Genomic DNA, 14,249 nt, shown 5'->3' on the forward strand with positions numbered 1-14,249 from the left:
TTTCTCCTGACTGATCAAGGTTCTGGATCATTCTATAACATGTTTGGTCCTTTTTTCCTTATGCAAATCATGGAGACTTGTCAGATATCGGGAGCTTTGGTGTTCTGTTGCAGAAGGAAAGAGTACTTTTGTAAAATTCATTTGTTTTACACAAGGCTTAGAAGGAATTCCGTTTTCTTTCCCCATTTCTCGCACTCCGTTATTGTGATCTATCCAAAGTAGTGGGGTGCAGAGTGGGGAGGGTTTATAGCTGAGTTCTTGATGAAGGTAGGCAAGCTTAAATGAGGGGACTGCTCAATGGGTACCCATTGATTCAAGGAGGAAAAGGAAACATAGGTCATGGTGGCTGGGAAGTTTCATGGATGGATCCAGATGATGGCTTTGGTGATAGATTCTTTGTTGGAAAACTCCCTTTTTTAACTTCTTTGATTCGGGTGAGTGTGATTCCAGATATCTGAAGGGCTGGGTTCCAATTGAGGTCAGGATTGTCCTGTGTCCAAGCATAGCACCTAGGCTGTTATTTTGAAGATAGGTCTTTCTCACATATTAAACCTCTTTCTCCATATGCTATCTCCTTGGCCCCTGAAATGTAGCTCAAAGCTTGGTTTTTGCTGGGTTTGTGAAGGGAAAGACTAGTAGGCAGATGTAGATCAAACTGGAGCATCTCTGCTGTTTCAGTGACATTCCTGTTTATAACTGATAAATGGTCCTTTTCTCACCCTAAAATATGAGTGCCTGGCATAAAATGAGGTTTTTTTTTGGGGGGGGGGTGTTTTATATCTTAGACACAGGCTAAAGGGATAAAGTTTTGAATTTTAGGCATTAGCTTGCTATCAAGATTTGTGTGTATGTGCACGTGTGTGACCACACCTGCCTAAAGTAAGAGGCATTCTAGCATCCCTCAGAACCACCCCATGACTTGGGCTTAGGGGGACAGCCCTCTTTACAACATATCTTAAAGGACTGGCTATGCTGATTGTATCACTTAGGCCTCTTGTTTGGTTTGGTTCCTCTCAGTTCAGAAATTAGTTTCTGTTGGGGTGCCTGGGTGGCTCAGTCAGTTGGGTGTCCAACTCTGGATTGCGGCTTGTGTCATGCTTGTGTGGTTCATGAGTTTGAGCTCCGTATTGGGCTCTGCACTGATGGCACAGAACGTGCTTGGGATTCTATCTCTGCCTCTCTCCTGCTCTCTCTCAAAAATTAATGAACAATAGAGGTGCCTGGTGACTCAGTTGGTTAAGTGTCCGACTTTGGCTCAGGTCATGATCTCATTGTTCTTGAGATCGAGACCCATGTTGGGTTTTGTGCTAATGGTATGGAACCTGCCTGGGATTCTCTCTCTCTCTCTCTCTCTCCTTCTCTCTGCCCCTCTCTCACTTGCTCTCTCTCTCTCTCAAAATAAAGAAACTTAAAATACATAAATAAACATTAAAAAAATAAATTAGTTTCTGTTGTCATAATAATACTGAATACTAAGGAGGGAAGTCTCAGACAGATACCCTAGGTGCTGGGCATGGTTATAGTTTGTGGGAACCTGGGGACCCCAGCACTATTGTTCTAGGAGTTTATCCCCTTGGGCCTGGCCTGTCTGAGACTTTGACTCAGGGACTCATTTTTTTGCAAAGAGGTGGTTCATAGACAGGACTCTGCTAAAGGATTTGAGGAGAAGCTTTCTATGCAGCCAGGCACTTTCCTAGCTTTTCCAGTCCCCATGTATTCTTAGAACACAGGAATTTTACTTGTCTGTAAGCTTGCCATTTCTCTAATCAGATTCAGCATACCTAGTCAATTTATGTGTTCTCTACAGTTTATTTTTATTTATTTTTTTAGAATGTTTATTTATTTATTTTGAGAGAGAGTGAGTGAGCGGGGGAGGGTCAGAGAGAAGGGGAGAGAGAGTATCCTAAGCAGGCTCTGTGATGTCAGTGCAGAGCCCGATGTGGGGCTGAATCTTACAAACCTTGAGATCACGACCTGAGTCAAAATCAAGAGTTGGATGCTTAACTGACTGAGCCACCCAGGTGCCCCAAATTTATATATATATATATATTTTTTTTTTTAATTGATTAACTTATTCATTAAATTTTTTTTTAATGTGTATTCATTTTTGAGAGATGGAAAGAGAGCATGAGTCGGGGATGGGCTGAGAGAGAGGGAGACACAGAATCTGAAGCAGGCTCCAGGCTATGAGCTGTCAGCACAGAGCCTAATGTGAGGCTTGAACCCATGGACCGTTAGATTGTAACCTGAGCCAAAGTCGGATGCTTAACCAACTGAGCCACCTAGGCACCCCAAGATTTTTTTAATTTTTAAGTAATCTATACGCCCAATGTAGGACTTGAACCTAAGACCCCAAGATCAAGAGTCATATGTCTACTGACTGAGCCAGCCAAGTGTCCCTTGCTCTCTACAGTTTATATTTTACAATTACACAGCTATTTTTCCTGTAAAAGTCTCATGATAGCCTACTAGAATGCATGGCAGGTGGTATTATCCCCTATTTTATAGATGAAGAAACTGGTTCTGTGCAGTCTTTAGACAAGTTTTACATTTCTTCCATCTTCTTTGGCTCTGCTTTGTTAAAGGAGTGCTAGGCAGGGCTGAGAGAATGTTACTTTCTTCCTGGTGAATTATTTAGGCAGGCCCTGGTGACTGTAGCTGAGATCCAGATCTTCTGCAGGGCCCAGAGAATTGGATTTTTTTCTCTTGTTGGATGTATATGTTTATCTGAAAGTCCTATTCCTTCAGTGAAAGCAGGTGGTCTGCTATGAGGCTCTCTCACTGGACAGTAGGGAGGCCATTCTTGTCACCTCTGACTCTCTGATGCCTGCACACCCAGCTGTGCTAAGTTACTTTCTCAGTAAAGATATACTCTCATACTCTCATAGTGCTACCCTGGGGACTGCATTTCTGAAGCTGTCCTGGAACTGATGCTTGGAACTTCCCATACACTCTGGGCTCATTGCTTCCAGAAACTCAAAATGTTTTCTGTAGAATGTTTGTGGGGGGATCCCAGGTGAGTCAGGTTGTGACTGCCAGTGTTGGAGATACTGAGGGTCTCTGATCAGGAACTGTGGTGTGACTCATTATAGCCACAACAGGGCCTTGCAGGATAGGCATCTAGGCAGTTTGTGGACTGCAGGCTGGTTTCTCAATCAATTCCTGATGGTAGTGGGAAGGCAGAACTCTGCCTGCCCACCCGGCTAGTTGCTGCTGCCTCCGAGGCTATAAATGGCCTGGCCATCTTGGTGGCTATGCTAATTTTAGCTGAGGGTAGCTCCCGGAACTGGACTGGGGCCAAGAGCAGGTGGGTGGGACTTGGCTGAGGCTAATATTGGGGCTGAGAGAGGGTCACATTAATCCTGGGGCAGCTAGGACATCATCTGCATCCATACCTTGGCTTTGACAATCACCTCTTAGCTAGGTTAATTTATTCAGCAAACCTCAAAGAGTGGCAGTTCGTGTGCTATTTATTCAGCAAATGTTTGAGTGTCTTCTCTGGACCACACACTATGTTTGGTGGTGGGAATTTAAGGATGAACAAAACAGACATGTTCTCTGCCTTCAAGGAGTTTACAGTCAGTCTAGTGGGGAAATAGGAAATAAATCCATAAATAAATATATTGTGTGGTGGGTGCTGCAAGAGAAAGCATAAGCAGAGTGCTGTTTGGAGAATAGGAGGAGGACAGAGATCCAGCTGAAGTAGCAACTCAGTGCCTAGTAAGACATTAATAACAGCAGCAATAATAGCAACTAGCCTTTGTGAGTTCTTAGTGTGTGGCAGGCATTATTCCAAACACTTTGTTTCATTTATTTCTTACGTGATCTGGTGTGCTAAGTATTAGCCCTGTTTTATATTTGAGGAAATGGAATCATAGAGAGGTTAAGTAACTTGCCCAAGGTTATACAGCGAGTGGGAAGTAGATCCAGTATTTGAATCCAGGCAGCCTGACTCTTCTCCCTGCCTTCACCTCAGCCCTTAGGTTACACACTCTCTCACAACTTGTGATAAATGCTGTGATAGAGGTATTGTATATACACACAAAAGAGTGTGGGAAGCCCAGAGGAGCAAGTGACTAACAGTGCCTGGGAGAGCTGGGGGAGGCATTTCGGTTTCCCCCATAATTTTTTCTCAGATCTTGGGAGATAAAAAGTGGTTGCCTAATTCAGAAGTTAAGAGGTGGAAACATCAGTTAGTTCAACCCACTTATTTTTACAAACGAGGAAACCGACATCCAGAGAAGCATCAAACCAAAGTTTCACAGTGGGTTACTGGTGGAACTAGATGAAGACAATCGAGTCAAGGACCCTGACTTAATTGGTTATTCAATCCGCAAGCCCATAATGAGTGCTTACTGCTTGCTTTGCACTATAAAAGAGACAGGGCTACCAAAGAAGTCTAAATCTGGGGGGTAGGGGTGGGAATATTTATTTAGAGAATATTAAATGTAGCATAAAGCACAGGCTTAATGAAGCAAAAATCCAGGCAGTGTAGACACTGTAGACTAAGGATTAAGAGAGCTGTGTGTGGGTTGGGCTAGGCTGAGGTGGCTGGGGAGGGCTTCCTGGAAGGAAGAGTTGGGTAGAGGCAGAAGGGAACGAGGAGGGAGTAGTGGTCTTGACTTGGGGAAGGCTGGAGGAAAGGGGGCATTGTAGATGTCTGGGTCACCAGGGTGAGCATATGGAGTCTCACTGTTTGGCGGCTGGCTGAACAATAACTGGGCAGAGTTGCTTCATACTTGGCCAGTTACCTAGCATGAGGGCCTGTAGACAGAAGATTGTGCTCAGATGTAATCTAGCGGCAGAGCTAAGAACTACCATAATTTTGAAATAATGATGAGTGTAAATAATATTTTGAGATGCCTACAACAGTGTAATGTAATGTGAAAGTGTCTGTCATTTCTTTTGGTGACAAAATCATAGGTCCTGTTGGTAATACTGTGGTTGGTTGCCCATAATATATAATAGAAGGAAATATTAACTTTCAGTAAAAGAATATTGGAAATAAAGATGCAATTTCCTTCCCATCCAAATTCACAGTCCCCTCTGAATTCTGTCCATGGTCTCCTTAGGAATGTGGGGCCTTCGTGTTAAGAACGCCTGTTCTCTGGCAAGGAAGGGACGAGGTCTTGTTGAGGGGAATGGTTTCCTAGGGCTCCACAGGACTTGGGTTTTGAGCACAAAGAGGCCCCTCATTTCCTGCTGAGTAACTTGGAGATACGTTGCTTAATGACTTCACGGGCATGCTGTGGTACGTTTCCCTTTATGGGAAATGATACTCCAGGAAACCCAGCAGCTCTGGCTGTTAGACTTCTAGGGAAAGAGAAAGACACCAAACTGGGCTTCCAACAGAACTTTCTCCTTTCTTTCTTTCTTTCTTTCTTTCTTTCTTTCTTTCTTTCTTTCTTTCTTTCTTTCTCTCTCTCTCTCTCTCTCTCTCTCTCTCTCCCTCTCTCTCTGGTTACTGCTGATAAAAAATACGAAATATTTTGGGGCACCTGGGTGACTCAGTTGGTTGAATATCCAACTTCAGCTCAGGTCAGGATCTCGTGGTTTGTGGGTTCAAGACCTGTGTTGGGCTCTGTGCTGACAGCTTGAAGCCTGGAGCCTGTATCCCCTCCCTCTCCTTGCCCCTCCCCTGCTTGCACTTTGTCTCTCTCTCAAAAATAAATAAACATTAAAAAATATGAAATATTTAAGATATATAACAAACTATAAAGAATAATACATTGCATACCATGTGCCCAGGACACAGTTTAAGAAATAAAGTAATAACAATACAGAACTTTCTTTATTACCCCCAGGACACTTTGTATAAATTTCTAATGTAGCACATAACACATTGTATATGTTTGCTCTCTCCCAAGTGTAAGCTCTGTGGAAGAAGGGAGGAGGGATTGTCCTTTATTCATCTCTGTTTTTATTGTGCCTAGCCCTAAAACCTATTTTAAAGTTTGTTGGAAAAAGTGGAATCTGGGCCTGTTTGAATGGCTCATAATTTCTCTCTTCCTTTCAAACCATCACATTCTTGGCTTTTCCTCAATCGTTGGGGGTGCTGCTCACCCAGGGTACTTGATATTTTCATCCATGCTCAGTACTGTTCATTCCTTTATAATCTATTTTATTTTATCCTCAACTTTGGAAGTTGGTAGGACTGTTTTTATTATTATGCCCTTTTTATTTTTTTTTTTTTAATTTTTTTTTTTCAACGTTTTTTATTTATTTTTGGGACAGAGAGAGACAGAGCATGAACGGGGGAGGGGCAGAGAGAGAGGGAGACACAGAATCGGAAACAGGCTCCAGGCTCTGAGCCATCAGCCCAGAGCCTGACGCGGGGCTCGAACTCACGGACCGCGAGATCGTGACCTGGCTGAAGTCGGACGCTTAACCGACTGCGCCACCCAGGCGCCCCTATTATGCCCTTTTTAAAGGTGACAAATTTACAGCTGAGAAACTTGTGTTCTTGGTCCTATATAGTTCTGACAGGATCAGAAGTATAACTCTGGGGATCTGTGTTCTAAGCCTTTACTGTTTTCTTTCTTTCTTTCTTTCTTTCTTTCTTTCTTTCTTTCTTTCTTTTTTCTTTCTTTCTTTCTTTCTTTCTTTCTTTCTTTCTTTCTTTCTTTCTTTCTTTCTTTCTTTCTTTCTTTCTTTCTTTCTTCCTTCCTTCCTTCCTTCCTTCCTTCCTTCCTTCCTTCCTTCCTTCCTTCCTTTTTCTTTCTTTCTTTCTTTCTTTCTTTCTTTCTTTCTTTCTTTCTTTCTTCCTTCCTTCCTTCCTTCCTTCCTTCCTTCCTTCCTTCCTTCCTTCCTTCCTTCCTTCTTCTTTCTTTCTTTCTTTCTTTCTTTCTTTCTTTCTTTCTTTCTTTCTTTCTTTCTTTCATCAGAACATAATACCTGTTGATGTGTTCCTCACTGATCTGACACTCAGAGCCCTTTTAGCCTAAGTGGTCTGGCGATGGCTATATCAACATGGGTGTTTGAATAGTCTAGTCATATATCAGAAAGTACTGCTGTGGAGGCTGGTGGAGTCTACAATCTTAAGAACCATGCTATGCTGTTGGAGTCCTCTGTGTATGTGCTTGCCTTCCTCAGTATACCATAAGCTCCTCGGGGCTTAGGACAGCAAGTTCCTAGCACGTTGCTTGGCATGTAGTATACTTTGTATTTTATAAAGTTTGTAGAACTAAACTGAAGGGGATTTGTTTTCTGATTCTGATTCTCCTGTAGTTCACTAAGCTGGTTAGAAGTTGAAAAAATTTTCCTTGGAAAGGGTTAGCTAACGTTGAAGAAATAAGCTTCACTTAACTTAGAAAGTTCACTGTTTTAGAATTTCTCACTCTTTGTCTCTGTTAGGAAAAATCATCTAGATCAGTTTGGGTCCAGTAATAGCCTCATTTCACCTGGAAGAACTTTGTGTAGGATTTTAAAGGCACCAGACTCTTATCATTGCAGCCCTTAACAAGAGAATGCAGTTAAGAGTAGCTGGGAAACTGTCTAACTCCACAAGGACCCATGTGGAGTGGGGAGGAGAGGGTTGGCAAGTGAGTGGGTGGGGCTGGATAGAAGCCTAGATGTAGAGTGAGAGGATTGTCTCGGCTTTGCAGAAGGGTCTGAGTTGGCCACAGCCATCATACATAAATATCTGGATTTAGGGGGACTTTAGAATTCCAGCTCCTTTCCTTGCTAGCTGTGGATCTAGTGGAGGGCAGGTCATCTCATCTCTTTCAGCCTTAGTTTTTTCATTTGTAGAAAGAGAATAAATAACCTTAGTGAACAGATTTCTAGTGAGGATCAAATGAGATGACTTCTATAGTGAAAAGGCTTCATAAACTCTAAAGTACTATGTAAGTAGGGATAGTTGGGGACTGAAAAGCCTCAGTCAGAATCCAGGTATCTACTCATGGTGTTGCCTCTCTAAGAGTAGTTGCTACCCTGAACCTGCTGGAGATCCATTGTTTACCCTGAGGTGTACCCATCAAATGTGTATAGGCTCAGGGTGTGGCCAAACTAGGCTTTTATTCAGGGTTTATTCTAGGCTGAGGGAAGCTGTTGATAGAATCTGGATGCTGGTATTTGACTTTATTTCCGGCCCATACCCCCTTCCTTTTATTGGGTGTAACCACTTCCCCAGCCCCACCTGCAGACTTGAAATGGCTGACCAGATGGGCCTGGTCCCCACCTGTAATGGTGCATAACAAATTATCCCCAAACTTAGAGGCTTAAAATAGTAAACATTTATTATCTCATGGTTTCTGTGGGTTCAGAATTTGGGTGTCACTTAGCTGGGTGCCTCTGGCTTAAGGTCTCTCATGAGGTTGCATCAAATTGTTGGGCTGCGGCTGACGTTCATTTGGGGGGAGAGCATTTGCAAGTTAATTTACGTGTTTGCAGACCTTGGTCCCTTGCTACAGGGACCTTTCCATTGAGCTGCTTCATGACGTGGCAGTTGGTTTCCCCCAGGACAAGTGATCCAAGAGGGAGTGCCGAAGATGGAAATGACAGTTTTTTTACTGCCTAATCTTGCAGTTGATGTGTCATAGCTTCTGCCATATTCTATTTGTTAGAAGCAAGTCAGTCAGTCTAGTCCATACTCAAGGTGAAGGGCCTGCACAAGGGCATGAATACCAGAAGGATGGGATCACTGGGGCCATCTTAGAGGATGCCTGTGGTATCACCCTAGGGCCATCATCTTGGGAACAATGGCTTCTGGGTGCTATGCCCTCTTAGCTTTTCTTCGACTTCCTTTGCTTGTCTCCTAGAGTTTTGTGGAGTCTCTCTGTACTTCCTTTGATATTATATCTTCTTGGTTCACGCATAACTCCTTTGCTTTGACATGTAGAGTTGGCATGGCCCCTCCCTCTATATTCCTCCTGTGTCTTAGGCCCAATCCTAAAGTAGCTTTTTATCCTAGGTTCTAGCCCTGCCTCCCACCTCCTTGTTTGATATCTTCAGTTCTGAAGCCCATTTTACATCTACTGACCTTGGAGCCTTAACTGCCCCAGCTTGGCCTCAGAGAGCTAGACTTACAAGTGGCATTGAATTGGGACTTATACAATGACAGATGGAAAACTCACTCTGACCTTTTAGGATATTGGTGTTAGGTGCCAGGACTTAACATCCTACTGTGTCAAAGCTGAAGGGCTTTTAAGGACTATCTCTCCCCAACTCCTCATTTTACATATGAGAGGAATAAACTTGCCGAAGGTGGTAGCCAAGGCTAGAATCTAATTATGTCTGATTCTCCTTCATGTGCTGTTTCTACTCTGTTGTGGAGTCTTTCTACCCTAGTGCAGCCAGTTTGGATTGTTAGAGGTCTGAGACCTATACAGAGGAAAACCAGAAAGTGGTTCACAATGTTGTATTTTGTTTACAGAAATTGGGCTGGGCAGAATTGGGAGTATTCAAAAGTCAATGTCAAGCACTGCTTCTGAGGAGTTTCCCCGTACAGCTAGAGAGCTTTCACATAAGGCAAGGAAAGGAGCCAGTAATACCTGTGGCATTTGGTGACTAATATCTGCATTCTGTACCACTCCCTTGGCATCTCAGTTCAGAGCAAGAGAAATCTCTGTCTCTTGGGATGTACAGAGCAGGCTCCCTGAAGGGGGAGCATCAGAGAGCTTTAGTGCATGTCTCACCATTGTTAGGCCCAGCTGCTTTCATAATGTATGGACTTGGGGCCTCCACAGCCAGGGTAAATGTATCTAAAACTTTGTGTGGTTACTTGTGGCCACCTGGAAGGTGCCAAGGGCATTCTTTGGGCACTGAGAATTTGACAAAATCTCGCCTACGTTGGCGCAGCTTGCTGGGGCAAGCAGACTTGTGCAGAGATGGCTATGGCCCTGTAATGTTTGTCAGAGTGGAGCAGATTTATTTCATGAGAGGCCGCGCAAAGAAAAACCTCAAACCCGCCATCAGCGTTGTACTTTTGTTTTCTGCTGGGGAGCTTGGAATAGAGATGGTGTAGGCTCTGAAGACCCTCTGTGTGTGGTGGTCTCCTTCCTGACCTAGGGTTCTGGTCCCAGGACATTTTGCCTACTTCGTCTTCCTCTGTTCCTCTCTCTGTCTCTTGGCCCAGCCACACTTTTTCCTTTATCCTGGTCTGCAGGACACACCTTCTACTGCCTCTCTTTCACTTTCCCTTCTGCCCTTGTACTCTTTTCTCAGACTGCCCCTCCCTCTCCTCCTTTCTTCCTACCTAGCCTCTTAGTCCTCTGTGAAGGGTTCCCTGACATTAGTGCTAGCCATGAGTTCCTTCTCATCTCTGATCAAGCTGGTAGCACTTGCTATCTGCAGTACTCTGTGCACTTCACACCCTGCTCATGCCTCTCAAAGCAAGAGATAGCCCGATGTAGAAGCAAGAGCGCTGGGCTCTGGCTTAAGTCCTTACTGGCTGTGTGACCCAAACTACTTGAGAAATGAGGTTAAAAGAGAGTTAATTTATATGAAAGGGTTGTATAGATTTTAAAGCCATTTTTTTTGTTTTGTTTTGTTTTGTTTTGCATATTTTCCTTTCTCTTGAGGACAAGAGCCATGTCTGTTTTGTTGACCGTAGTACCTATCCTTAGTATCTATCACCGTGCCGGTCAGAGAGTACGTGTCCAATAGACATTTATTGAATAAATGAATGGATAACAATGAGTTGATCCTTGGGTTGAGTAGACATGAAGGGAGAGTTCTGAGTAAACTGACATCAGTTTCTGTGAAAAGTTTAGACAAGTTTAGACGAGTGCTCTGAGATGAGGGCTAGAATGCACATGGTGGGTTTTCTGAGGAGTTCTGTGAGCGTTATTTCTTTGCAGACTAGTACTTTTCCCTATTTATTGAGCACCTACTGAAGCTGTGCTCAATGACAGCTATTAGTTATTCTGGGAGATGGTTTGGCCCTTGACTGTGGATAGCAGTTTTTATTTGCCACATCAGTGGCTACCCTGAGCAGCTGGCTGTGGGGGGAGTGCATATGGGCTGCGCTCAGACAGGGCCAACGAGAGACCTGTGGACAAGGCTTCCTTGGGTCCTGCTGTCCCTGTCTTTTGGTTCCACATAGGTTTACCTCAGTTCAAACTTGAGGCAGCCACATGAACAGAATAACTTTAATTGCTTTTCTTAGCCTGCTTGGGGAATTGAGGAGACTTCTTTCCTGCTGGGCTTGTTGCATAGCAGGGAGGTAGGATAGTCTGGTGAAGATGACTGGCTTTTTAAATGTTATCTCTGATTCTGGAGCTCCCTGGGCCTCCTAGAACTCCAGCCTGAGCAGACATCACACCAGCTTTCCTTCAGGGCATTCGGGAAGGGCCTCTAGGGACACTTGGTGGAGGAAGCAGAGGTGTAAGAGAGATAGCTGTGCTGCCAGCATGGCCCAGTGAGGACACATCTGTCCCTTGCCTCTGTTAGCCACATACACTGAGCTCCTGGCTGCCTTATGTGGAGTTCTGGCCTAGGTAATGATCAGAAATCTCACGGGCAGGGAGGCAGGCAAGCTTCCAAATCTCATATGCTTCTGATTCTCTCTCTCCAGGGTGATTTGGTAGCTCTGCTCCTGCTCAGCCTCTCTGGGTTATCTCAGGCCTCTCAGGAAGCTCTCAGAACTCTCATCACTACAGTGTATGTTAAAACAAATGTGTCCATGTTTGCCAAGTTCCCAGAGCCAGCATCTAAAGTGTAGTGGCCAGGGTGACGGGTGCCCTTCAGGTAGAATACATACACAGGTTAGAATGCAGTCCGTGTGTGTGTGTGTGTGTGTGTGTGTGTGTGTGTGCGCGCGCGCGCGCATGGGTGTTGGCCAGGTAGCCAAGCTTGTGGAGGTTTGTTTCAAGTAACTTTTGCTGACAAGGGCAAAGTTCACTGGAACTCATACTTCATATTGCGGAAGAGATAAATATGTAATTAAGACAACTCAAATAACTTCAACGATAAGAATGATGATGATAGCTACTATTCATTGAGCACCTGTTGTGTTCTGGGCTCTGGGCTAAGTGTTTTACATCTGCACAATACTTAAAGGTGAATATTTTTCTCATTTTGTAGATAGGGAGACTGTAGCTCTGAGAATTTAAGTGATTTTCCCAAGGTTATTAAGCCAGGATTTGAATTTAGGTTTATCTGACCCAAAGGCCAATGATGTTTCTATTTTAGTTTAATAACTTGTGTGGAGGGGAAGAAACCGCTATATGAATTGAGATAGGTGCATTTGGATTTACAAATGTATAGTTTCCCAGATGGTTAGTGGCATAAGTTTGTTCTGTCATCTAAGTGCCCTGGAAGAAACGGGATTAGGAATTTGGAGGTGAGGAAGGGAATGAGAGGGTGTATTTCACTTATAAATCCTGAATGGGAATATCACCCTGGTGAAGTATACTGCTACCGAGTGGTGTGTATTCAGTCTGTATCTTCCCAAACTAGCATTATGGTTGAGATCTTCTGGATATAAGCTTTGGGACAAAGTCTGTGTCTTTGTAGTCTTCTTTATTTCTTCAGGCAACATTTAACATGTATGTCATATGGTATATGACAGTTCCTGCCAGTAGAAGTACCGTGTATAATACGGAAGTTAAGATATGCATTGATACTTTTCCTTATTATAATAAGAGCTCCTATTTATTGAGTACCTGCTCTGTACTAGGACTGGGCTATATACTTTCAAGTACGGGATCTTGTTTAATCCTCACAATGGGTCCCCCATTTTATAGTTTATTGTGCAAGGTAATCCAGGTTCAGTGCCCTGTGAATGATACTGATGGTCCTTTTGGAAAGTGAGATAAAGGAAGCTTTGTGGAGGTGGGAGCAGCTTAGTGGCTCTTTGGGTACTTTAGGCAGAAATATAAGGTAGGTTGAGGCAGGCATTCCATGTGTAAAGGCATGGAGTGAAAAAAAGTAGTTTTTGTTTTTTTTTTTTTAAGGGGGGGTGCAGGTGAGTGAGGGAGAGAGAATCCCAGGAGGGGCAGAGAGAGAGAGAGAGAGAGAGAGAAGTGGGGTTTACCTGAAGTGGGGCTCGGTGGGACTCAGACTCATAAACCATGAGATCATAACCTGAGCCGAAGTCACATGCTTAATGACTGAGCCACCCAGGTGCTCCAGAAAAAAGTAGTCTTTAGGAGACATTAGTTAGTCCAGATTGGCTGGAGAGTAGCATCTATGAAGGAGAGTACTATAAAATTAGGCATAAAAGATTGAGGAAAGATGAGGGAAGGCCTCAATGCCAGGCTAAAAAATTTAGGCTTCACTTTGTAGTCAATAAGTTGTTCTTGCAGGTTTTGACCAAGGGAGGACATGACCTGAGCTTTGCTTTAGGAAGATTAATCTCACAGTGTGTACACAATGTACTGATAGGGGTGAGGTTGGACGCAGGGAGCCCAGATAGAGGAGACTTTGCAATTGTTCACGAGAAGGGATTAGGGTCTGCATTGTGGATGTAGAATCAATAGGACTTACAGTTTAGGGGGAGGGAGGGAAGGAAAGAGAAAAGTCAGAGGTATGTCCATGTTTTTTTTTACCTTTTTTTTTTTTTTAATATATGAAATTTACTGTCAAATTGGTTTCCATACAACACCCAGTGCTCATCCCAAAAGGTGCCCTCCTCAATACCCATCACCCACCCTGCCCTCCCTCCCACCCCCCATCAACCCTCAGTTTGTTCTCAGTTTTTAACAGTCTCTTATGCTTTGGCTCTCTCCCACTCTAACCTCTTTTTTTTTTTTTTTCCTTCCCCTCCCCCATGGGTTTCTGTTACATTTCTCAGGATCCACATAAGAGTGAAACCATATGGTATCTGTCTTTCTCTGTATGGTATGTCCATGTTTTGAGTGTGGGTAATGAGGAGCCTGGTGGTGCCATTATCATAAAATACATGGCAGTCAGAAGGAGGGTCAGTGCTAGGGGGTGATGAATGACGGGGGTAGTTGACTCTATTTCTTTTTTTTTTTTAATTTTTTTTTCAACGTTTTTTATTTATTTTTGGGACAGAGAGAGACAGAGCATGAACGGGGGAGGGGCAGAGAGAGGGAGACACAGAATCAGAAACAGGCTCCAGGCTCCGAGCCATCAGCCCAGAGCCTGACGCGGGGCTCGAACTCACGGACCGCGAGATCGTGACCTGGCTGAAGTCGGACGCTTAACCGACTGCGCCACCCAGGCGCCCCTAGTTGACTCTATTTCAAGTGCTGGGCAAGGCGCTTTGCTTCACAGTACTCCAGGAACCAAAGACTTCTTTTCTCTACACACTTGTTTCAGATCTGTCCATTTTATAGATGAAC

The 14,249-nt window shown here is 43.9% G+C and overlaps 1 protein-coding gene across 5 annotated transcripts in view; it reads left to right on the top strand.

The window, feature by feature from the left end:
* Positions 1-14,249, top strand: part of STIM1 (stromal interaction molecule 1) — a 188,249-nt gene that overhangs the window by 1,447 nt on the left and 172,553 nt on the right. The window lies entirely within an intron of this gene.

The sequence above is a fragment of the Neofelis nebulosa genome, chromosome 10 (genome assembly GCF_028018385.1).
Source record: "Neofelis nebulosa isolate mNeoNeb1 chromosome 10, mNeoNeb1.pri, whole genome shotgun sequence".
NCBI classification, from domain to species: domain Eukaryota; kingdom Metazoa; phylum Chordata; class Mammalia; order Carnivora; family Felidae; genus Neofelis; species Neofelis nebulosa.